Genomic DNA, 26,779 nt, shown 5'->3' with positions numbered 1-26,779 from the left:
GAACACAGGAAGTAGGATTCACGAAATAGTCCTCATGAAGGAGAGAACAGGAAGTTGGATGCAGGAAACACAACTCAGGAAATAGAACACAGGAAGTAGGATTCCGGAAATAGAATTCTGGAAGGAGAACACAGGAAGTAGAATTTAGGAAATAGAATTCCGGAAGTACAACACAGGAAGTAGGATTCAGGAAATAGATCTGAGGAAGTAGAACACAAGAATAAAATTCAGGAAAGATAACTCAGGGAGTAGGTCACAGGAAGTAGGATTCAGGAAGTAGAACTTAGGAAGTAGAACACAGGATTCAGATTCAGAAAGAGAACTCAGGAAGCAGAACACAGGGAGTAGGATACAGGAAATAGAATTCCAGAAGTGGAACACAGGAAACAAGATTCAGAAAATAGAATGCCGGAGGTAGAACACATGAGGTAGTATTCAGGATATCGGTCTCATGAAGGAGAACACAGGAAGTAGGATTCAAGGAATAGAATTCAGGAAATAGAACACAGGAAATAGGATTCAGGAAATAGAACTCAGGAAGTAGAACACAGGATGTCAGATTCATGAAATAGGCCCTATGAAAGAGAGCACAGGAAGTTGGATTCAGGAAATCGAACTCAGGAAGTAGACCACACGAGAAAGCATTCAGGAAATAGGCCTCAAGAAGGAGAACACAGGAAGTAGGATTCAGGGAATACAATTACGGAAGTAGAACACAGCAAGCAATATTCAGGAAATAGGCCTCATGAAGCAGAATCCAGGAGCTAGGATTCAGGATATAGAATTCCTCAAGTAGAACAAAGGAAGTAGGATTCAGGAAACAGAATTCCAGCAGTAGAACACAGGAAATAGGATTCAGGAAATAGAACTGAGGAACGAGAACACTGGAAGTAGGATTCAGGAAATAGAACTCAGGAAGTACAACGCAGGATGTAGTATTCTGCAAATAGGCCTCATGAAAGAAAGCACAGGAAGTTGGATTCAGGAAATAGAACTCAGGAAGTAGAACACAGGAAGTAGGATTCAGGAATACAACATAGGAAGCAGAAAACAGGAATTCAGATTCAGAAGTAGAACTCAGGAAGCAGTACACAGGGAGTAGCTTTCAGGAAATAGAATTCCGGAAGTGGAACACAGGAATTAGGAGTCAGGAAATGGAACTCAGGATGTAGAACAAAAGACTAAGATTCAGCAAATAGAACTCAGGAAGGAGAACACAGGGAGTAGGATTCAGGCAATGGAATTCCAGAAGTCGAACACAGGAAGCAGGATTCAGGAAATAGAATTCCAGAAGTAGAACACAGGAATTACTACTCAGGAAATCGGCCTCATATAGAGAACACAGGAAGTAGGATTCAAGGAATAGAATTCCGGAAGTAGCAGACAGGAAATAGAACTCAGGAAGTAGAACACAGGAAGTAGCATTCAGAAAATAGAACTTAGGAAGTAGAACAGAGGAAGTAGGATTCAGGAAATAGAATTCCATATGTAGAAAACAGGAAGTAGGATTCAGGAAATAGGTCTCATTAAGGAGCACACAGGAAGTTGGATTCAGGAAAGAGAACTGAGAAAATAGAACACAGGAAGTAGAATTCAGGAAATAGAACTCAGGAAGTAGAACACAGGAAGTAAGATTCAGGAAATAGGTCTCATGAAGGAGAGCACAGGAAGTTGAATTCAGGAAATAGAACTCAGAAAGGAGAATACACGTAGTAGGATTCAGGAAGTAGAATTCCAGAGAGGAATTAGGATTCAGAAAATAGAATTGCCTAAGTAGAACCCAAGAAGTAGTATTTAGGAAATAGGCCTCATGAAGGAGAACACAGGAAGTGGGATTCACAGAAAAGAATTCTGGAGGTAGAACAAGGGAAGTAGCATTCAGGGAACAGAATTCCCGAAGTAGAACACAGGAAGTAGTATTCAGGAAATAATCCTCATGAAGGAGAATATAAGAAGTAGGATTCAGGAAATAGAATTCCGGAAGCAGGAAACAGGAAGTAGTATTCAGAAAGTATTCATTAAGGACAACACAGGAAGTAGGATTCATGGAATAGAATTCCAGAAGTAAACACAACAAGTAGGATTCAGGAAATAGAATTCCGGAAGTATGACACAGGAAGTAAGATTCAGGAAATAGCACTCAGGAAGGAGAAGAGAGGAAGTATGATTCAGGAAATGCAATTCCGGTATTAGAGCACACGAATTCGGATTCAGGAAAAAGAATTCCGGAAGTACAACGTGGAATTAGGATTCACGAAATAGAACTCAGGAAGGAGAACACAGGAAGTAGGATTCAGGAAACAGAATTCCAGAAGTAGAACACAGGAAGTATTATTCAGGAATTAATCCTCATGAAGGAGAATATAAGAAGTAGGATTCAGGAAATAGAATTCCGGAAGCAGGAAACAGGAAGTAGTATTCAGAAAGTATTCATGAAGGACAGCACAGGAAGTAGGATTCATGGAATAGAATTACAGAAGTAAACACAAGAAGTAGGATTCAGGAAATAGAATTCCGGAAGTATGACACAGGAAGTAAGATTCAGGAAATAGCACTCAGGAAGGAGAACAGAGGAAGTATGATTCAGGAAATGGAATTCCGGTATTAGAGCACACGAATTCGGATTCAGGAAAAAGAATTCCGGAAGTACAACGTGGAATTAGGATTCACGAAATAGAACTCAGGAAGGAGAACACAGGAAGTAGGATTCAGGAAACAGAATTCCAGAAGTAGAACACAGGAAGTAGTATTCAGGAATTAATCCTCATGAAGGGTAAAATAGGAAGTAGCATTCAGGGACAAGAAATCCCGAAGTAGAACACAGGAACAAGGATTCAGGAAATAGAATTCTGGAAGTACAACATAGGAAGTAAAATTCAGGAAATAGAATCCCGGAAGTAGATCTCAGGAAGTAGGATTGACAAAAGAGAATTGCGGAAGTACAACACTGGAATTCGGATTCACAAAATAGAACTCAGGAAGGAGAACACAGGAATTAACATTCCGGAAATAGAACTCAGGAAGGAGAACACAGGAAGTAGGATTCAGGAAACAGAATTCCAGAAGTAGAACACAGGAAGTAGTATTCAGGAATTAATCCTCATTTAGGAGAATATAAGAAGTAGGATTCAGGAAATAGAATTCCGGAAGCAGGAAACAGGAAGTAGTATTCAGAAAGTATTCATGAAGGACAGCACAGGAAGTAGGATTCATGGAATAGAATTCCAGAAGTAAACACAAGAAGTAGGATTCAGGAAATAGAATTCCGGAAGTATGACACAGGAAGTAAGATTCAGGAAATAGCACTCAGGAAGGAGAACAGAGGAAGTATGATTCAGGAAATGGAATTCCGGTATTAGAGCACACGAATTCGGATTCAGGAAAAAGAATTCCGGAAGTACAACGTGGAATTAGGATACACGAAATAGAACTCAGGAAGGAGAACACAGGAATTAACATTCAGGAAATAGAACTCAGGAAGGAGAACACAGGAAGTAGGATTCAGGCAACAGGATTCCAGAAGTAGAACACAGGAAGTAGTATTCAGGAATTAATCCTCATGAAGGGTAAAATAGGAAGTAGCATTCAGGGACAAGAAATCCCGAAGTAGAACACAGGAACAAGGATTCAGGAAATAGAATTCCGGAAGTACAACATAGGAAGTAAAATTCAGGAAATAGAATCCCGGAAGTAGATCTCAGGAAGTAGGATTGACAAAAGAGAATTGCGGAAGTACAACACTGGAATTCGGATTCACAAAATAGAACTCAGGAAGGAGAACACAGGAATTAACATTCCGGAAATAGAACTCAGGAAGGAGAACACAGGAAGTAGGATTCAGGAAACAGAATTCCGGAAGAAGAACACAGGAAGTAGAATTCAGGAAATAGAACTCAGGAAGTAGAACACAGGAAATAGGATTCAGGAAAAAGAATTCCTGGACTACAACACAGGAAATAAAATTTAGGAAATAGAACTCCCAAAGGAGAACACAGCAAGTAAGATTCAAGAAACGAAACTCAGGAAGGAGAACACAGGAATTAGGATTGAGGAAATAGAACTCAGGAAGTAGAACACAGGAAGTAGGATTCAGGGAATACAATTCCAGAAGTAGAACACAGGAAGTAGGATTCTGTAAATAGATCTAAGCAAGTAGAACACAGGATGTAGGATACTGGAAATAGGCCTCATCAAAGAGGGCACAGGAAGTTGGATTGAGGAAATAGACCTCAGGAAGCACAACAAAGGAAGTAGGATTCAAGAAATAGAATTCTGGAATTAGCACACAGGAAGTAGGGTTTAGGAAATAGGATTCTGGAAGTAGAACACAGGAATTAGAATTCAGGAAATAGATCTTAGGAAGTAGAATACAGGAATTCAGAATAAGAAATAGAACTCAGGAAGAGAACACAGGGAGAAGGATTCAGGAAATAGAATTCCGGAAGTATAACACAGGTAGCAAGATTCAGGAAATAGAATTCCGCAAGTAGAACACAGGAAGTAGTGTATAGGAAATAGGTCTCATGAAGGAGAACACAGGAAATAGGGTTCAGGGAATAGAATTCCGAAAGTAGAACACAGGAAATAGGTTTCAGGAAATAGATCTTATGGAGTAGAACTCAGGAAATAGAATTCAGGAAATAGAATTCCTGAAGTAGAACACAGGAATTACGATTCAGGAAATAGAATTTAGGAAGCACAACACAGGAAGTAGGAGTCAGGAAATAAAACTCTGGAAGCAGAACACAGGAAGTAGGATTCAGGAAATAGGACTAATGATAGAAAAGACAGGAAGTTGGATTCGGGAAAGAGAAATACAGAAGTACAACTTGAGAAGTAAGTTTCATTAAATAGAACTCCTTCCTGAGTTCTATTGAAGGACAACACAGGAAGAAGGATTCAGGAAATAGAACTCAGGAAGCAGAACACAGGAAGTAGGATTCACGAAATAGTCCTCATGAAGGAGAGAACAGGAAGTTGGATGCAGGAAACACAACTCAGGAAATAGAACACAGGAAGTAGGATTCCGGAAATAGAATTCTGGAAGGAGAACACAGGAAGTAGAATTTAGGAAATAGAATTCCGGAAGTACAACACAGGAAGTAGGATTCAGGAAATAGATCTGAGGAAGTAGAACACAAGAATAAAATTCAGGAAAGATAACTCAGGGAGTAGGTCACAGGAAGTAGGATTCTGGAAGTAAAACTTAGGAAGTAGAACACAGGATTCAGATTCAGAAAGAGAACTCAGGAAGCAGAACACAGGGAGTAGGATACAGGAAATAGAATTCCAGAAGTGGAACACAGGAAACAAGATTCAGAAAATAGAATGCCGGAGGTAGAACACATGAAGTAGTATTCAGGAAATCGGTCTCATGAAGGAGAACACAGGAAGTAGGATTCAAGGAATAGAATTCAGGAAAAAGAACACAGTAAATAGGATTCAGGAAATAGAACTCAGGAAGTAGAACACAGGATGTCAGATTCATGAAATAGGCCCTATGAAAGAGAGCACAGGAAGTTGGATTCAGGAAATAGAACTCAGGAAGTAGACCACACGAAAAAGCATTCAGGAAATAGGCCTCAAGAAGGAGAACACAGGAAGTAGGATTCAGGGAATACAATTACGGAAGTAGAACACAGCAAGCAATATTCAGGAAATAGGCCTCATGAAGCAGAATCCAGGAGCTAGGATTCAGGATATAGAATTCCTCAAGTAGAAAAAGGAAGTAGGATTCAGGAAACAGAATTCCAGCAGTAGAACACAGGAAATAGGATTCAGGAAATAGAACTGAGGAACGAGAACACTGGAAGTAGGATTCAGGAAATAGAACTCAGGAAGTACAACGCAGGACGTAGTATTCTGCAAATAGGCCTCATGAAAGAAAGCACAGGAAGTTGGATTCAGGAAATAGAACTCAGGAAGTAGAACACAGGAAGTAGGATTCAGGAATACAACATAGGAAGCAGAAAACAGGAATTCAGATTCAGAAATAGAACTCAGGAAGCAGTACACAGGGAGTAGCTTTCAGGAAATAGAATTCCGGAAGTGGAACACAGGAATTAGGAGTCAGGAAATGGAACTCAGGATGTAGAACAAAAGACTAAGATTCAGCAAATAGAACTCAGGAAGGAGAACACAGGGAGTAGGATTCAGGCAATAGAATTCCAGAAGTCGAACACAGGAAGCAGGATTCAGGAAATAGAATTCCAGAAGTAGAACACAGGAATTACTACTCAGGAAATCGGCTTCATATAGAGAACACAGGAAGTAGGATTCAAGGAATAGAATTCCGGAAGTAGCAGACAGGAAATAGAACTCAGGAAGTAGAACACAGGAAGTAGCATTCAGAAAATAGAACTTAGGAAGTAGAACAGAGGAAGTAGGATTCAGGAAATAGAATTCCATATGTAGAAAACAGGAAGTAGGATTCAGGAAATAGGTCTCATTAAGGAGCACACAGGAAGTTGGATTCAGGAAAGAGAACTGAGAAAATAGAACACAGGAAGTAGAATTCAGGAAATAGAACTCAGGAAGTAGAACACAGGAAGTAAGATTCAGGAAATAGGTCTCATGAAGGAGAGCACAGGAAGTTGAATTCAGGAAATAGAACTCAGAAAGGAGAATACACGTAGTAGGATTCAGGAAGTAGAATTCCAGAGAGGAATTAGGATTCAGAAAATAGAATTGCCTAAGTAGAACCCAAGAAGTAGTATTTAGCAAATAGGCCTCATGAAGGAGAACACAGGAAGTGGGATTCACAGAAAAGAATTCTGGAGGTAGAACAAGGGAAGTAGCATTCAGGGAACAGAATTCCGGAAGTAGAACACAGGAAGTAGTATTCAGGAAATAATCCTCATGAAGGAGAATATAAGAAGTAGGATTCAGGAAATAGAATTCCGGAAGCAGGAAACAGGAAGTAGTATTCAGAAAGTATTCATTAAGGACAACACAGGAAGTAGGATTCATGGAATAGAATTCCAGAAGTAAACACAACAAGTAGGATTCAGGAAATAGAATTCCGGAAGTATGACACAGGAAGTAAGATTCAGGAAATAGCACTCAGGAAGGAGAACAGAGGAAGTATGATTCAGGAAATGGAATTCCGGTATTAGAGCACACGAATTCGGATTCAGGAAAAAGAATTCCGGAAGTACAACGTGGAATTAGGATTCACGAAATAGAACTCAGGAAGGAGAACACAGGAATTAGGATTCAGGAAACAGAATTCCAGAAGTAGAACACAGGAAGTAGTACTCAGGAATTAATCCTCATGAAGGGTAAAATAGGAAGTAGCATTCAGGGACAAGAAATCCCGAAGTAGAACACAGGAACAAGGATTCAGGAAATAGAATTCCGGAAGTACAACATAGGAAGTAAAATTCAGGAAATAGAATCCCGGAAGTAGATCTCAGGAAGTAGGATTGACAAAAGAGAATTGCGGAAGTACAACACTGGAATTCGGATTCACAAAATAGAACTCAGGAAGGAGAACACAGGAATTAACATTCCGGAAATAGAACTCAGGAAGGAGAACACAGGAATTAACATTCCGGAAATAGAACTCAGGAAGGAGAACACAGGAAGTAGGATTCAGGAAACAGAATTCCGGAAGAAGAACACAGGAAGTAGAATTCAGGAAATAGTACTCAGGAAGTAGAACACAGGAAATAGGATTCAGGAAAAAGAATTCCTGGATTACAACACAGGAAATAAAATTTAGGAAATAGAACTCCCAAAGGAGAACACAGGAAGTAACATTCAAGAAACGAAACTCAGGAAGGAGAACACAGGAATTAGGATTGAGGAAATAGAACTCAGGAAGTAGAACACAGGAAGTAGCATTCAGGGAATACAATTCCAGTAGTAGAACACAGGAAGTAGGATTCTGTAAATAGATCTAAGCAAGTAGAACACAGGATGTAGGATACTGGAAATAGGCCTCATCAAAGAGGGCACAGGAAGTTGGATTGAGGAAATAGACCTCAGGAAGCACAACAAAGGAAGTAGGATTCAAGAAATAGAATTCTGGAATTAGCACACAGGAAGTATGGTTTAGGAAATAGGATTCTGGAAGTAGAACACAGGAATTAGAATTCAGGAAATAGATCTTAGGAAGTAGAATACAGGAATTCAGAATAAGAAATAGAACTCAGGAAGAGAACACAGGGAGAAGGATTCAGGAAATAGAATTCCGGAAGTATAACACAGGTAGCAAGATTCAGGAAATAGAATTCCGCAAGTAGAACACAGGAAGTAGTGTATAGGAAATAGGTCTCATGAAGGAGAACACAGGAAATAGGGTTCAGGGAATAGAATTCCGAAAGTAGAACACAGGAAATAGGTTTCAGGAAATAGATCTTATGGAGTAGAACTCAGGAAATAGAATTCAGGAAATAGAATTCCTGAAGTAGAACACAGGAATTACGATTCAGGAAATAGAATTTAGGAAGCACAACACAGGAAGTAGGAGTCAGGAAATAAAACTCCGGAAGCAGAACACAGGAAGTAGGATTCAGGAAATAGGACTAATGATAGAAAAGACAGGAAGTTGGATTCGGGAAAGAGAAATACAGAAGTACAACTTGAAGTGGAATAGCTGGAATAAATGGGATTTCCAATCCCAACTTTTTGAGAAACCTCCAGACAGACCTCCACAAAGGCTGTACCAGTTTACACTCCCACCAACAGTGCAGGAGAGTTCCTTTTTCCCCACATCCTCTCCAGCATTTGTTGTTGTTGGTTTTCTTGATCCTGGCCATTCTTTCAGGAGTGAGATGGAATCTCAGTGTGGTTTTAATTTGCATTTCTCTGATGACCAAGGATGATGAGCATGTTTTCATATATTTATTTGCCATTTGCATTTCTTCATCTGAGAATTGCGTATTCATCTCAGATGCCCATTTTTGGATTGGATCTTTGAATTTTGGAGGTCTGAGTTTTTTTAATTCTTTATATGTTTTAGACAAGAGTCCCTTGTCTGAGAGAGAGTTCACTAAAATCTTTTCCCAGTTTGTGGGTTTTCTTTTCACTATGCTGGAGATTTCTTTTGACATGCAGAAACTTTTTAATAAGATGTGGTCCCAGTTATTGATTCTGGGAAGTGTTTCCCGTGCGGTTTGAGACCTGTTCATGAATTCTCTACCTACTCCTATGTCTCCAAGGTTTCTACCCACTTTGTCTTCCAATAGATTTAGTGTTTCTGTTTTAATATTCAGATCTTTGACCCATTTAGATTTTAATTTAGTACATGGTGATAGACATGGGTCTAGCTTTAGTTTTCGGCAAATGGAGAGCCAGTTTTTCCAGCACCATTTATTGAAGAGACTGTCGTTCTTCCAGTGAACCTGCTTGGCTCCTTTATCAAAGATAAGGTGGTTGAGTGTGTTTGTAGTTGTGGTTGTATCTTCTAATCTATTCCATTGATCTTCGCCTCTGTTTTGATTCCAATACCATGTTGATTTTACTACTGTTGCTTTGTAGTATAATTTCAAGTCAGGGATTGTGATGCCTCCTGCTTTGCCTTTGCTGCTTAGAATTGCCTTTGCGATTCTAGGTCTCTTCTGGTTCCAGATGAAATTTAGGAGTGATTTCTCTAGATCTATAAGGTATGTTGATGGTATTTATTCCAGCTATTCCACTTCTAGGCATATTCCCAGAAGAACTGAAAGCATCATACGACAGTGATTTATGTGCACCTATGTTTATAGCAGCACAATTTGTAATCGCCAGATCTTGGAAACAACCCAAGTGTCCATCAACTGAGGAATGGATAAAAAAGTTGTGGTATTTCTATACAATGGAATATTATTCAGCTATAAAGAAGGATCACATTGAGATATTTATCAATAAATGGGCGCAGCTTGAGACCATACTCATAAGTGAAATAAATCAATCTCGCATGTATGAATACCGAATAGTTTCCCTAATGTAAGTAATGATTCAAATATATGAAAATATGTAGCAATCATGATTCCCCATTATGTGGCCTTGAAGCCTTATAAAATTTTCACTTATTAATTAGAAAGGCTTTATTCCGGGCTTCTTGATATGGAAATATTTGAAGCTATAGTATATGAAGTTTTATCCAAATATCTCAAGGAAAAAGACAGACACTATGGTAACTATTATTCTTTAAAAAAATTATTTAGTTATTTCTTATGTTTATTTTAATTAAGGGAAAAATTTAAAAAATTAGGATATATAATAGTAACTCTTTTCGATTTCCTATTAACTTGTTTTGAAGTCCTGTAATGCTCCCACGATCTTGTTTTGACTGATTAGACTCTGTTCCATTCTGTGGGATAGTATCAGGTCCGAGGGTATAGGCAACTACTTTGAAGGCAGTAAGATTCACTAAGATGCCCATTCTGGTTTGACTATTGTCTCCTTTGGAAGTCCTGTAATGTTTACAATGTCTAAGTTTTATTGGTCTTGTTCTCTACTGTTTTGTCCAACTTTATAATATCTAATGAGATAGACAAATCTTTTTAAGGAAACAAGAGACAACGTTGATAACTATTGTTAATAACCGTATACTCTGTTCTACATCATGTGCTAAGTCTATCCTTGGTTTTCACTGACAGCTTTGTTCTGCCATATTTGACTTTATTCTCCCCCCCCCAAAAAAAGTAATAAGAACTAACGAGTAATAAAATCTAAAATGTGTAAATTTTGTTGTAAAAAGAGAGGAAGGGGAAAAAAGAGCTCTAACGGATATAACAGCAAGTGTGTATAGGGATGTTGAATAGCTGACTATATTAATTTTTTTGGATCATTGAACACAGCTGTTTGTAGTCTCTCTGTTTGAATGTCTACTTTGTATTCTTTGATACTGTGATTTGAGCAACTATTTCCAAGATGATAATATGTAATCTATTAACAGGTGATTTCTTACTGTTATGCTTTTTTTTGTAGTTCTGTATTATATGTAACCTTACACTGCTTTGTTTTGTTTTGTGTTTTTCTCTTTTTCCTCTTAAATAAAAAAAAAAGAAAAAAAAAAGAAGTACAACTTGAGAAGTAAGTTTCATTAAATAGAACTCCTTCCTGAGTTCTATTGAAGGACAACACAGGAAGAAGGATTCAGGAAATAGAACTCAGGAAGCAGAACACAGGAAGTAGGATTCACGAAATAGTCCTCATGAAGGAGAGAACAGGAAGTTGGATGCAGGAAACACAACTCAGGAAATAGAACACAGGAAGTAGGATTCCAGAAATAGAATTCTGGAAGGAGAACACAGGAAGTAGAATTTAGGAAATAGAATTCTGGAAGTACAACACAGGAAGTAGGATTCAGGAAATAGATCTGAGGAAGTAGAACACAAGAATAAAATTCAGGAAAGATAACTCAGGGAGTAGGTCACAGGAAGTAGGATTCAGGAAGTAGAACTTAGGAAGTAGAACACAGGATTCAGATTCAGAAAGAGAACTCAGGAAGCAGAACACAGGGAGTAGGATACAGGAAATAGAATTCCAGAAGTGGAACACAGGAAACAAGATTCAGAAAATAGAATGCCGGAGGTAGAACACATGAAGTAGTATTCAGGAAATCGGTCTCATGAAGGAGAACACAGGAAGTAGGATTCAAGGAATAGAATTCAGGAAATAGAACACAGGAAATAGAATTCAGGAAATAGAACTCAGGAAGTAGAACACAGGATGTCAGATTCATGAAATAGGCCCTATGAAAGAGAGCACAGGAAGTTGGATTCAGGAAATCGAACTCAGGAATTAGACCACACGAAAAAGCATTCAGGAAATAGGCCTCAAGAAGGAGAACACAGGAAGTAGGATTCAGGGAATACAATTACGGAAGTAGAACACAGCAAGCAATATTCAGGAAATAGGCCTCATGAAGCAGAATCCAGGAGCTAGGATTCAGGATATAGAATTCCTCAAGTAGAACAAAGGAAGTAGGATTCAGGAAACAGAATTCCAGCAGTAGAACACAGGAAATAGGATTCAGGAAATAGAACTGAGGAACGAGAACACTGGAAGTAGGATTCAGGAAATAGAACTCAGGAAGTACAACGCAGGATGTAGTATTCTGCAAAAAGGCCTCATGAAAGAAAGCACAGGAAGTTGGATTCAGGAAATAGAACTCAGGAAGTAGAACACAGGAAGTAGGATTCAGGAATACAACATAGGAAGCAGAAAACAGGAATTCAGATTCAGAAATAGAACTCAGGAAGCAGTACACAGGGAGTAGCTTTCAGGAAATAGAATTCCGGAAGTGGAACACAGGAATTAGGAGTCAGGAAATGGAACTCAGGATGTAGAACAAAAGACTAAGATTCAGCAAATAGAACTCAGGAAGGAGAACACAGGGAGTAGGATTCAGGCAATAGAATTCCAGAAGTCGAACACAGGAAGCAGGATTCAGGAAATAGAATTCCAGAAGTAGAACACAGGAATTACTACTCAGGAAATCGGCCTCATATAGAGAACACAGGAAGTAGGATTCAAGGAATAGAATTCCGGAAGTAGCAGACAGGAAATAGAACTCAGGAAGTAGAACACAGGAAGTAGCATTCAGAAAATAGAACTTAGGAAGTAGAACAGAGGAAGTAGGATTCAGGAAATAGAATTCCATATGTAGAAAACAGGAAGTAGGATTCAGGAAATAGGTCTCATTAAGGAGCACACAGGAAGTTGGATTCAGGAAGGGGAACTGAGAAAATAGAACACAGGAAGTAGAATTCAGGAAATAGAACTCAGGAAGTAGAACACAGGAAGTAAGATTCAGGAAATAGGTCTCATGAAGGAGAGCACAGGAAGTTGAATTCAGGAAATAGAACTCAGAAAGGAGAACACACGTAGTAGGATTCAGGAAGTAGAATTCCGGACAGGAATTAGGATTCAGAAAATAGAATTGCCTAAGTAGAACCCAAGAAGTAGAATTTAGGAAATAGGCCTCATGAAGGAGAACACAGGAAGTGGGATTCACAGAAATGAATTCTGGAGGTAGAACAAGGGAAGTAGAATTCAGGGAACAGAATTCCGGAAGTAGAACACAGGAAGTAGTATTCAGGAAATAATCCTCATGAAGGAGAATATAAGAAGTAGGATTCAGGAAATAGAATTCCGGAAGCAGAAAACAGGAAGTAGTATTCAGAAAGCATTCATGAAGGACAACACAGGAAGTAGGATTCATGGAATAGAATTCCAGAAGTAAACACAACAAGTAGGATTCAGGAAATAGAATTCCGGAAGTAGGACACAGGAAGTAAGATTCAGGAAATAGCACTCAGGAAGGAGAACAGAGGAAGTATGATTCAGGAAATGGAATTCCGGTATTAGAGCACACGAATTTGGATTCAGGAAAAAGAATTCCGGAAGTACAACGTGGAATTAGGATTCACGAAATAGAACTCAGGAAGGAGAACACAGGAATTAACATTCAGGAAATAGAACTCAGGAAGGAGAACACAGGAAGTAGGATTCAGGAAACAGAATTCCAGAAGTAGAACACAGGAAGTAGTATTCAGGAATTAATCCTCATGAAGGGTAAAATAGGAAGTAGCATTCAGGGACAAGAAATCCCGAAGTAGAACACAGGAACAAGGATTCAGGAAATAGAATTCCGGAAGTACAACATAGGAAGTAAAATTCAGGAAATAGAATCCCGGAAGTAGATCTCAGGAAGTAGGATTGACAAAAGAGAATTGCGGAAGTACAACACTGGAATTCGGATTCACGAAATAGAACTCAGGAAGGAGAACACAGGAATTAACATTCAGGAAATAGAACTCAGGAAGGAGAACACAGGAAGTAGGATTCAGGAAACAGAATTCCGGAAGAAGAACACAGGAAGTAGAATTCAGGAAATAGAACTCAGGAAGTAGAACACAGGAAATAGGATTCAGGAAAAAGAATTCCTGGACTACAACACAGGAAATAAAATTTAGGAAATAGAACTCCCAAAGGAGAACACAGCAAGTAAGATTCAAGAAACGAAACTCAGGAAGGAGAACACAGGAATTAGGATTGAGGAAATAGAACTCAGGAAGTAGAACACAGGAAGTAGGATTCAGGGAATACAATTCCAGAAGTAGAACACAGGAAGTAGGATTCTGTAAATAGATCTAAGCAAGTAGAACACAGGATGTAGGATACTGGAAATAGGCCTCATCAAAGAGGGCACAGGAAGTTGGATTGAGGAAATAGACCTCAGGAAGCACAACAAAGGAAGTAGGATTCAAGAAATAGAATTCTGGAATTAGCACACAGGAAGTAGGGTTTAGGAAATAGGATTCTGGAAGTAGAACACAGGAATTAGAATTCAGGAAATAGATCTTAGGAAGTAGAATACAGGAATTCAGAATAAGAAATAGAACTCAGGAAGAGAACACAGGGAGAAGGATTCAGGAAATAGAATTCCGGAAGTATAACACAGGTAGCAAGATTCAGGAAATAGAATTCCGCAAGTAGAACACAGGAAGTAGTGTATAGGAAATAGGTCTCATGAAGGAGAACACAGGAAATAGGGTTCAGGGAATAGAATTCCGAAAGTAGAACACAGGAAATAGGTTTCAGAAAATAGATCTTATGGAGTAGAACTCAGGAAATAGAATTCAGGAAATAGAATTCCTGAAGTAGAACACAGGAATTACGATTCAGGAAATAGAATTTAGGAAGCACAACACAGGAAGTAGGAGTCAGGAAATAAAACTCCGGAAGCAGAACACAGGAAGTAGGAGTCAGGAAATAAAACTCCGGAAGCAGAACACAAGAAGTAGGATTAAGGAAATAGGACTAATGATAGAAAAGACAGGAAGTTGGATTCGGGAAAGAGAAATACAGAAGTACAACTTGAGAAGTAAGTTTCATTAAATAGAACTCCTTCCTGAGTTCTATTGAAGGACAACACAGGAAGAAGGATTCAGCAAATAGAACTCAGGAAGCAGAACACAGGAAGTAGGATTCATGAAATAGTCCTCATGAAGGAGAGAACAGGAAGTTGGATGCAGGAAACACAACTCAGGAAATAGAACACAGGAAGTAGGATTCCGGAAATAGAATTCTGGAAGGAGAACACAGGAAGTAGAATTTAGGAAATAGAATTCCGGAAGTACAACACAGGAAGTAGGATTCAGGAAATAGATCTGAGGAAGTAGAACACAAGAATAAAATTCAGGAAAGATAACTCAGGGAGTAGGTCACAGGAAGTAGGATTCAGGAAGTAGAACTTAGGAAGTAGAACACAGGATTCAGATTCAGAAAGAGAACTCAGGAAGCAGAACACAGGGAGTAGGATACAGGAGATAGAATTCCAGAAGTGGAACACAGGAAACAAGATTCAGAAAATAGAATGCCGGAGGTAGAACACATGAAGTAGTATTCAGGAAATTGGTGTCATGAAGGAGAACACAGGAAGTAGGATTCAAGGAATAGAATTCAGGAAATAGAACACAGGAAATAGGATTCAGGAAATAGAACTCAGGAAGTAGAACACAGGATGTCAGATTCATGAAATAGGCCCTATGAAAGAGAGCACAGGAAGTTGGATTCAGGAAATCGAACTCAGGAAGTAGACCACACGAAAAAGCATTCAGGAAATAGGCCTCAAGAAGGAGAACACAGGAAGTAGGATTCAGGGAATACAATTACGGAAGTAGAACACAGCAAGCAATATTCAGGAAATAGGCCTCATGAAGCAGAATCCAGGAGCTAGGATTCAGGATATAGAATTCCTCAAGTAGAACAAAGGAAGTAAGATTCAGGAAACAGAATTCCAGCAGTAGAACACAGGAAATAGGATTCAGGAAATAGAACTGAGGAACGAGAACACTGGAAGTAGGATTCAGGAAATAGAACTCAGGAAGTACAACGCAGGATGTAGTATTCTGCAAATAGGCCTCATGAAAGAAAGCACAGGAAGTTGGATTCAGGAAATAGAACTCAGGAAGTAGAACACAGGAAGTAGGATTCAATAATACAACATAGGAAGCAGAAAACAGGAATTCAGATTCAGAAATAGAACTCAGGAAGCAGTACACAGGGAGTAGCTTTCAGGAAATAGAATTCCGGAAGTGGAACACAGGAATTAGGAGTCAGGAAATGGAACTCAGGATGTAGAACAAAAGACTAAGATTCAGCAAATAGAACTCAGGAAGGAGAACACAGGGAGTAGGATTCAGGCAATAGAATTCCAGAAGTCGAACACAGGAAGCAGGATTCAGGAAATAGAATTCCAGAAGTAGAACACAGGAATTACTACTCAGGAAATCGGCCTCATATAGAGAACACAGGAAGTAGGATTCAAGGAATAGAATTCCGGAAGTAGCAGACAGGAAATAGAACTCAGGAAGTAGAACACAGGAAGTAGCATTCAGAAAATAGAACTTAGGAAGTAGAACAGAGGAAGTAGGATTCAGGAAATAGAATTCCATATGTAGAAAACAGGAAGTAGGATTCAGGAAATAGGTCTCATTAAGGAGCACACAGGAAGTTGGATTCAGGAAAGAGAACTGAGAAAATAGAACACAGGAAGTAGAATTCAGGAAATAGAACTCAGGAAGTAGAACACAGGAAGTAAGATTCAGGAAATAGGTCTCATGAAGGAGAGCACAGGAAGTTGAATTCAGGAAATAGAACTCAGAAAGGAGAACACACGTAGTAGGATTCAGGAAGTAGAATTCCGGACAGGAATTAGGATTCAGAAAATAGAATTGCCTAAGTAGAACCCAAGAAGTAGTATTTAGCAAATAGGCCTCATGAAGGAGAACACAGGAAGTGGGATTCACAGAAAAGAATTCTGGAGGTAGAACAAGGGAAGTAGCATTCAGGGAACAGAATTCCGGAAGTAGAACACAGGAAGTAGTATTCAGGAAATAATCCTCATGAAGGAGAATATAAGAAGTAGGATTCAGGAAATAGAATTCCGGAAGCAGGAAACAGGAAGTAGTATTCAGAAAGTATTCATTAAGGACAACACAGGAAGTAGGATTCATGGAATAGAATTCCAGAAGTAAACACAACAAGTAGGATTCAGGAAATAGAATTCCGGAAGTATGACACAGGAAGTAAGATTCAGGAAATAGCACTCAGGAAGGAGAACAGAGGAAGTATGATTCAGGAAATGGAATTCCGGTATTAGAGCACACGAATTCGGATTCAGGAAAAAGAATTCCGGAAGTACAACGTGGAATTAGGATTCACGAAATAGAACACAGGAAGTAGGATTCAGGAAACAGAATTCCAGAAGTAGAACACAGGAAGTAGTATTCAGGAATTAATCCTCATGAAGGGTAAAATAGGAAGTAGCATTCAGGGACAAGAAATCCCGAAGTAGAACACATGAACAAGGATTCAGGAAATAGAATTCCGGAAGTACAACATAGGAAGTAAAATTCAGGAAATAGAATCCCGGAAGTAGATCTCAGGAAGTAGGATTGACAAAAGAGAATTGCGGAAGTACAACACTGGAATTCGGATTCACAAAATAGAACTCAGGAAGGAGAACACAGGAATTAACATTCAGGAAATAGAACTCAGGAAGGAGAACACAGGAAGTAGGATTCAGGAAACAGAATTCCGGAAGAAGAACACAGGAAGTAGAATTCAGGAAATAGAACTCAGGAAGTAGAACACAGGAAATAGGATTCAGGAAAAAGAATTCCTGGACTACAACACAGGAAATAAAATTTAGGAAATAGAACTCCCAAAGGAGAACACAGCAAGTAAGATTCAAGAAACGAAACTCAGGAAGGAGAACACAGGAATTAGGATTGAGGAAATAGAACTCAGGAAGTAGAACACAGGAAGTAGGATTCAGGGAATACAATTCCAGAAGTAGAACACAGGAAGTAGGATTCTGTAAATAGATCTAAGCAAGTAGAACACAGGATGTAGGATACTGGAAATAGGCCTCATCAAAGAGGGCACAGGAAGTTGGATTGAGGAAATAGACCTCAGGAAGCACAACAAAGGAAGTAGGATTCAAGAAATAGAATTCTGGATTTAGCACACAGGAAGTAGGGTTTAGGAAATAGGATTCTGGAAGTAGAACACAGGAATTAGAATTCAGGAAATAGATCTTAGGAAGTAGAATACAGGAATTCAGAATAAGAAATAGAACTCAGGAAGAGAACACAGGGAGAAGGATTCAGGAAATAGAATTCCGGAAGTATAACACAGGTAGCAAGATTCAGGAAATAGAATTCCGCAAGTAGAACACAGGAAGTAGTGTATAGGAAATAGGTCTCATGAAGGAGAACACAGGAAATAGGGTTCAGGGAATAGAATTCCGAAAGTAGAACACAGGAAATAGGTTTCAGGAAATAGATCTTATGGAGTAGAACTCAGGAAATAGAATTCAGGAAATAGAATTCCTGAAGTAGAACACAGGAATTACGATTCAGGAAATAGAATTTAGGAAGCACAACACAGGAAGTAGGAGTCAGGAAATAAAACTCTGGAAGCAGAACACAGGAAGTAGGATTCAGGAAATAGGACTAATGATAGAAAAGACAGGAAGTTGGATTCGGGAAAGAGAAATACAGAAGTACAACTTGAGAAGTAAGTTTCATTAAATAGAACTCCTTCCTGAGTTCTATTGAAGGACAACACAGGAAGAAGGATTCAGCAAATAGAACTCAGGAAGCAGAACACAGGAAGTAGGATTCACGAAATAGTCCTCATGAAGGAGAGAACAGGAAGTTGGATGCAGGAAACACAACTCAGGAAATAGAACACAGGAAGTAGGATTCCGGAAATAGAATTCTGGAAGGAGAACACAGGAAGTAGAATTTAGGAAATAGAATTCCGGAAGTACAACACAGGAAGTAGGATTCAGGAAATAGATCTGAGGAAGTAGAACACAAGAATAAAATTCAGGAAAGATAACTCAGGGAGTAGGTCACAGGAAGTAGGATTCTGGAAGTAAAACTTAGGAAGTAGAACACAGGATTCAGATTCAGAAAGAGAACTCAGGAAGCAGAACACAGGGAGTAGGATACAGGAAATAGAATTCCAGAAGTGGAACACAGGAAACAAGATTCAGAAAATAGAATGCCGGAGGTAGAACACATGAAGTAGTATTCAGGAAATCGGTCTCATGAAGGAGAACACAGGAAGTAGGATTCAAGGAATAGAATTCAGGAAAAAGAACACAGTAAATAGGATTCAGGAAATAGAACTCAGGAAGTAGAACACAGGATGTCAGATTCATGAAATAGGCCCTATGAAAGAGAGCACAGGAAGTTGGATTCAGGAAATAGAACTCAGGAAGTAGACCACACGAAAAAGCATTCAGGAAATAGGCCTCAAGAAGGAGAACACAGGAAGTAGGATTCAGGGAATACAATTACGGAAGTAGAACACAGCAAGCAATATTCAGGAAATAGGCCTCATGAAGCAGAATCCAGGAGCTAGGATTCAGGATATAGAATTCCTCAAGTAGAAAAAGGAAGTAGGATTCAGGAAACAGAATTCCAGCAGTAGAACACAGGAAATAGGATTCAGGAAATAGAACTGAGGAACGAGAACACTGGAAGTAGGATTCAGGAAATAGAACTCAGGAAGTACAACGCAGGACGTAGTATTCTGCAAATAGGCCTCATGAAAGAAAGCACAGGAAGTTGGATTCAGGAAATAGAACTCAGGAAGTAGAACACAGGAAGTAGGATTCAGGAATACAACATAGGAAGCAGAAAACAGGAATTCAGATTCAGAAATAGAACTCAGGAAGCAGTACACAGGGAGTAGCTTTCAGGAAATAGAATTCCGGAAGTGGAACACAGGAATTAGCAGTCAGGAAATGGAACTCAGGATGTAGAACAAAAGACTAAGATTCAGCAAATAGAACTCAGGAAGGAGAACACAGGGAGTAGGATTCAGGCAATAGAATTCCAGAAGTCGAACACAGGAAGCAGGATTCAGGAAATAGAATTCCAGAAGTAGAACACAGGAATTACTACTCAGGAAATCGGCTTCATATAGAGAACACAGGAAGTAGGATTCAAGGAATAGAATTCCGGAAGTAGCAGACAGGAAATAGAACTCAGGAAGTAGAACACAGGAAGTAGCATTCAGAAAATAGAACTTAGGAAGTAGAACAGAGGAAGTAGGATTCAGGAAATAGAATTCCATATGTAGAAAACAGGAAGTAGGATTCAGGAAATAGGTCTCATTAAGGAGCACACAGGAAGTTGGATTCAGGAAAGAGAACTGAGAAAATAGAACACAGGAAGTAGAATTCAGGAAATAGAACTCAGGAAGTAGAACACAGGAAGTAAGATTCAGGAAATAGGTCTCATGAAGGAGAGCACAGGAAGTTGAATTCAGGAAATAGAACTCAGAAAGGAGAATACACGTAGTAGGATTCAGGAAGTAGAATTCCAGAGAGGAATTAGGATTCAGAAAATAGAATTGCCTAAGTAGAACCCAAGAAGTAGTATTTAGCAAATAGGCCTCATGAAGGAGAACACAGGAAGTGGGATTCACAGAAAAGAATTCTGGAGGTAGAACAAGGGAAGTAGCATTCAGGGAACAGAATTCCGGAAGTAGAACACAGGAAGTAGTATTCAGGAAATAATCCTCATGAAGGAGAATATAAGAAGTAGGATTCAGGAAATAGAATTCCGGAAGCAGGAAACAGGAAGTAGTATTCAGAAAGTATTCATTAAGGACAACACAGGAAGTAGGATTCATGGAATAGAATTCCAGAAGTAAACACAACAAGTAGGATTCAGGAAATAGAATTCCGGAAGTATGACACAGGAAGTAAGATTCAGGAAATAGCACTCAGGAAGGAGAACAGAGGAAGTATGATTCAGGAAATGGAATTCCGGTATTAGAGCACACGAATTCGGATTCAGGAAAAAGAATTCCGGAAGTACAACGTGGAATTAGGATTCACGAAATAGAACTCAGGAAGGAGAACACAGGAATTAGGATTCAGGAAACAGAATTCCAGAAGTAGAACACAGGAAGTAGTACTCAGGAATTAATCCTCATGAAGGGTAAAATAGGAAGTAGCATTCAGGGACAAGAAATCCCGAAGTAGAACACAGGAACAAGGATTCAGGAAATAGAATTCCGGAAGTACAACATAGGAAGTAAAATTCAGGAAATAGAATCCCGGAAGTAGATCTCAGGAAGTAGGATTGACAAAAGAGAATTGCGGAAGTACAACACTGGAATTCGGATTCACAAAATAGAACTCAGGAAGGAGAACACAGGAATTAACATTCCGGAAATAGAACTCAGGAAGGAGAACACAGGAATTAACATTCCGGAAATAGAACTCAGGAAGGAGAACACAGGAAGTAGGATTCAGGAAACAGAATTCCGGAAGAAGAACACAGGAAGTAGAATTCAGGAAATAGTACTCAGGAAGTAGAACACAGGAAATAGGATTCAGGAAAAAGAATTCCTGGATTACAACACAGGAAATAAAATTTAGGAAATAGAACTCCCAAAGGAGAACACAGGAAGTAACATTCAAGAAACGAAACTCAGGAAGGAGAACACAGGAATTAGGATTGAGGAAATAGAACTCAGGAAGTAGAACACAGGAAGTAGCATTCAGGGAATACAATTCCAGTAGTAGAACACAGGAAGTAGGATTCTGTAAATAGATCTAAGCAAGTAGAACACAGGATGTAGGATACTGGAAATAGGCCTCATCAAAGAGGGCACAGGAAGTTGGATTGAGGAAATAGACCTCAGGAAGCACAACAAAGGAAGTAGGATTCAAGAAATAGAATTCTGGAATTAGCACACAGGAAGTATGGTTTAGGAAATAGGATTCTGGAAGTAGAACACAGGAATTAGAATTCAGGAAATAGATCTTAGGAAGTAGAATACAGGAATTCAGAATAAGAAATAGAACTCAGGAAGAGAACACAGGGAGAAGGATTCAGGAAATAGAATTCCGGAAGTATAACACAGGTAGCAAGATTCAGGAAATAGAATTCCGCAAGTAGAACACAGGAAGTAGTGTATAGGAAATAGGTCTCATGAAGGAGAACACAGGAAATAGGGTTCAGGGAATAGAATTCCGAAAGTAGAACACAGGAAATAGGTTTCAGGAAATAGATCTTATGGAGTAGAACTCAGGAAATAGAATTCAGGAAATAGAATTCCTGAAGTAGAACACAGGAATTACGATTCAGGAAATAGAATTTAGGAAGCACAACACAGGAAGTAGGAGTCAGGAAATAAAACTCCGGAAGCAGAACACAGGAAGTAGGATTCAGGAAATAGGACTAATGATAGAAAAGACAGGAAGTTGGATTCGGGAAAGAGAAATACAGAAGTACAACTTGAAGTGGAATAGCTGGAATAAATGGGATTTCCAATCCCAACTTTTTGAGAAACCTCCAGACAGACCTCCACAAAGGCTGTACCAGTTTACACTCCCACCAACAGTGCAGGAGAGTTCCTTTTTCCCCACATCCTCTCCAGCATTTGTTGTTGTTGGTTTTCTTGATCCTGGCCATTCTTTCAGGAGTGAGATGGAATCTCAGTGTGGTTTTAATTTGCATTTCTCTGATGACCAAGGATGATGAGCATGTTTTCATATATTTATTTGCCATTTGCATTTCTTCATCTGAGAATTGCGTATTCATCTCAGATGCCCATTTTTGGATTGGATCTTTGAATTTTGGAGGTCTGAGTTTTTTTAATTCTTTATATGTTTTAGACAAGAGTCCCTTGTCTGAGAGAGAGTTCACTAAAATCTTTTCCCAGTTTGTGGGTTTTCTTTTCACTATGCTGGAGATTTCTTTTGACATGCAGAAACTTTTTAATAAGATGTGGTCCCAGTTATTGATTCTGGGAAGTGTTTCCCGTGCGGTTTGAGACCTGTTCATGAATTCTCTACCTACTCCTATGTCTCCAAGGTTTCTACCCACTTTGTCTTCCAATAGATTTAGTGTTTCTGTTTTAATATTCAGATCTTTGACCCATTTAGATTTTAATTTAGTACATGGTGATAGACATGGGTCTAGCTTTAGTTTTCGGCAAATGGAGAGCCAGTTTTTCCAGCACCATTTATTGAAGAGACTGTCGTTCTTCCAGTGAACCTGCTTGGCTCCTTTATCAAAGATAAGGTGGTTGAGTGTGTTTGTAGTTGTGGTTGTATCTTCTAATCTATTCCATTGATCTTCGCCTCTGTTTTGATTCCAATACCATGTTGATTTTACTACTGTTGCTTTGTAGTATAATTTCAAGTCAGGGATTGTGATGCCTCCTGCTTTGCCTTTGCTGCTTAGAATTGCCTTTGCGATTCTAGGTCTCTTCTGGTTCCAGATGAAATTTAGGAGTGATTTCTCTAGATCTATAAGGTATGTTGATGGTATTTATTCCAGCTATTCCACTTCTAGGCATATTCCCAGAAGAACTGAAAGCATCATACGACAGTGATTTATGTGCACCTATGTTTATAGCAGCACAATTTGTAATCGCCAGATCTTGGAAACAACCCAAGTGTCCATCAACTGAGGAATGGATAAAAAAGTTGTGGTATTTCTATACAATGGAATATTATTCAGCTATAAAGAAGGATCACATTGAGATATTTATCAATAAATGGGCGCAGCTTGAGACCATACTCATAAGTGAAATAAATCAATCTCGCATGTATGAATACCGAATAGTTTCCCTAATGTAAGTAATGATTCAAATATATGAAAATATGTAGCAATCATGATTCCCCATTATGTGGCCTTGAAGCCTTATAAAATTTTCACTTATTAATTAGAAAGGCTTTATTCCGGGCTTCTTGATATGGAAATATTTGAAGCTATAGTATATGAAGTTTTATCCAAATATCTCAAGGAAAAAGACAGACACTATGGTAACTATTATTCTTTAAAAAAATTATTTAGTTATTTCTTATGTTTATTTTAATTAAGGGAAAAATTTAAAAAATTAGGATATATAATAGTAACTCTTTTCGATTTCCTATTAACTTGTTTTGAAGTCCTGTAATGCTCCCACGATCTTGTTTTGACTGATTAGACTCTGTTCCATTCTGTGGGATAGTATCAGGTCCGAGGGTATAGGCAACTACTTTGAAGGCAGTAAGATTCACTAAGATGCCCATTCTGGTTTGACTATTGTCTCCTTTGGAAGTCCTGTAATGTTTACAATGTCTAAGTTTTATTGGTCTTGTTCTCTACTGTTTTGTCCAACTTTATAATATCTAATGAGATAGACAAATCTTTTTAAGGAAACAAGAGACAACGTTGATAACTATTGTTAATAACCGTATACTCTGTTCTACATCATGTGCTAAGTCTATCCTTGGTTTTCACTGACAGCTTTGTTCTGCCATATTTGACTTTATTCTCCCCCCCCAAAAAAAAGTAATAAGAACTAACGAGTAATAAAATCTAAAATGTGTAAATTTTGTTGTAAAAAGAGAGGAAGGGGAAAAAAGAGCTCTAACGGATATAACAGCAAGTGTGTATAGGGATGTTGAATAGCTGACTATATTAATTTTTTTGGATCATTGAACACAGCTGTTTGTAGTCTCTCTGTTTGAATGTCTACTTTGTATTCTTTGATACTGTGATTTGAGCAACTATTTCCAAGATGATAATATGTAATCTATTAACAGGTGATTTCTTACTGTTATGCTTTTTTTTGTAGTTCTGTATTATATGGAACCTTACACTGCTTTGTTTTGTTTTGTGTTTTTCTCTTTTTCCTCTTAAATAAAAAAAAAAGAAAAAAAAAAAGAAGTACAACTTGAGAAGTAAGTTTCATTAAATAGAACTCCTTCCTGAGTTCTATTGAAGGACAACACAGGAAGAAGGATTCAGGAAATAGAACTCAGGAAGCAGAACACAGGAAGTAGGATTCACGAAATAGTCCTCATGAAGGAGAGAACAGGAAGTTGGATGCAGGAAACACAACTCAGGAAATAGAACACAGGAAGTAGGATTCCAGAAATAGAATTCTGGAAGGAGAACACAGGAAGTAGAATTTAGGAAATAGAATTCTGGAAGTACAACACAGGAAGTAGGATTCAGGAAATAGATCTGAGGAAGTAGAACACAAGAATAAAATTCAGGAAAGATAACTCAGGGAGTAGGTCACAGGAAGTAGGATTCAGGAAGTAGAACTTAGGAAGTAGAACACAGGATTCAGATTCAGAAAGAGAACTCAGGAAGCAGAACACAGGGAGTAGGATACAGGAAATAGAATTCCAGAAGTGGAACACAGGAAACAAGATTCAGAAAATAGAATGCCGGAGGTAGAACACATGAAGTAGTATTCAGGAAATCGGTCTCATGAAGGAGAACACAGGAAGTAGGATTCAAGGAATAGAATTCAGGAAATAGAACACAGGAAATAGAATTCAGGAAATAGAACTCAGGAAGTAGAACACAGGATGTCAGATTCATGAAATAGGCCCTATGAAAGAGAGCACAGGAAGTTGGATTCAGGAAATCGAACTCAGGAATTAGACCACACGAAAAAGCATTCAGGAAATAGGCCTCAAGAAGGAGAACACAGGAAGTAGGATTCAGGGAATACAATTACGGAAGTAGAACACAGCAAGCAATATTCAGGAAATAGGCCTCATGAAGCAGAATCCAGGAGCTAGGATTCAGGATATAGAATTCCTCAAGTAGAACAAAGGAAGTAGGAATCAGGAAACAGAATTCCAGCAGTAGAACACAGGAAATAGGATTCAGGAAATAGAACTGAGGAACGAGAACACTGGAAGTAGGATTCAGGAAATAGAACTCAGGAAGTACAACGCAGGATGTAGTATTCTGCAAAAAGGCCTCATGAAAGAAAGCACAGGAATTTGGATTCAGGAAATAGAACTCAGGAAGTAGAACACAGGAAGTAGGATTCAGGAATACAACATAGGAAGCAGAAAACAGGAATTCAGATTCAGAAATAGAACTCAGGAAGCAGTACACAGGGAGTAGCTTTCAGGAAATAGAATTCCGGAAGTGGAACACAGGAATTAGGAGTCAGGAAATGGAACTCAGGATGTAGAACAAAAGACTAAGATTCAGCAAATAGAACTCAGGAAGGAGAACACAGGGAGTAGGATTCAGGCAATAGAATTCCAGAAGTCGAACACAGGAAGCAGGATTCAGGAAATAGAATTCCAGAAGTAGAACACAGGAATTACTACTCAGGAAATCGGCCTCATATAGAGAACACAGGAAGTAGGATTCAAGGAATAGAATTCCGGAAGTAGCAGACAGGAAATAGAACTCAGGAAGTAGAACACAGGAAGTAGCATTCAGAAAATAGAACTTAGGAAGTAGAACAGAGGAAGTAGGATTCAGGAAATAGAATTCCATATGTAGAAAACAGGAAGTAGGATTCAGGAAATAGGTCTCATTAAGGAGCACACAGGAAGTTGGATTCAGGAAGGGGAACTGAGAAAATAGAACACAGGAAGTAGAATTCAGGAAATAGAACTCAGGAAGTAGAACACAGGAAGTAAGATTCAGGAAATAGGTCTCATGAAGGAGAGCACAGGAAGTTGAATTCAGGAAATAGAACTCAGAAAGGAGAACACACGTAGTAGGATTCAGGAAGTAGAATTCCGGACAGGAATTAGGATTCAGAAAATAGAATTGCCTAAGTAGAACCCAAGAAGTAGAATTTAGGAAATAGGCCTCATGAAGGAGAACACAGGAAGTGGGATTCACAGAAATGAATTCTGGAGGTAGAACAAGGGAAGTAGAATTCAGGGAACAGAATTCCGGAAGTAGAACACAGGAAGTAGTATTCAGGAAATAATCCTCATGAAGGAGAATATAAGAAGTAGGATTCAGGAAATAGAATTCCGGAA

Source organism: Cavia porcellus, unplaced genomic scaffold, assembly GCF_034190915.1.
Source record: "Cavia porcellus strain 051 isolate PalLab524CR breed Dunkin Hartley unplaced genomic scaffold, mCavPor4.1 scaffold_9, whole genome shotgun sequence".
NCBI classification, from domain to species: domain Eukaryota; kingdom Metazoa; phylum Chordata; class Mammalia; order Rodentia; family Caviidae; genus Cavia; species Cavia porcellus.
The sequence above is the reverse complement of the archived record's forward strand: the minus strand, read 5'-3'. Positions refer to the sequence as shown.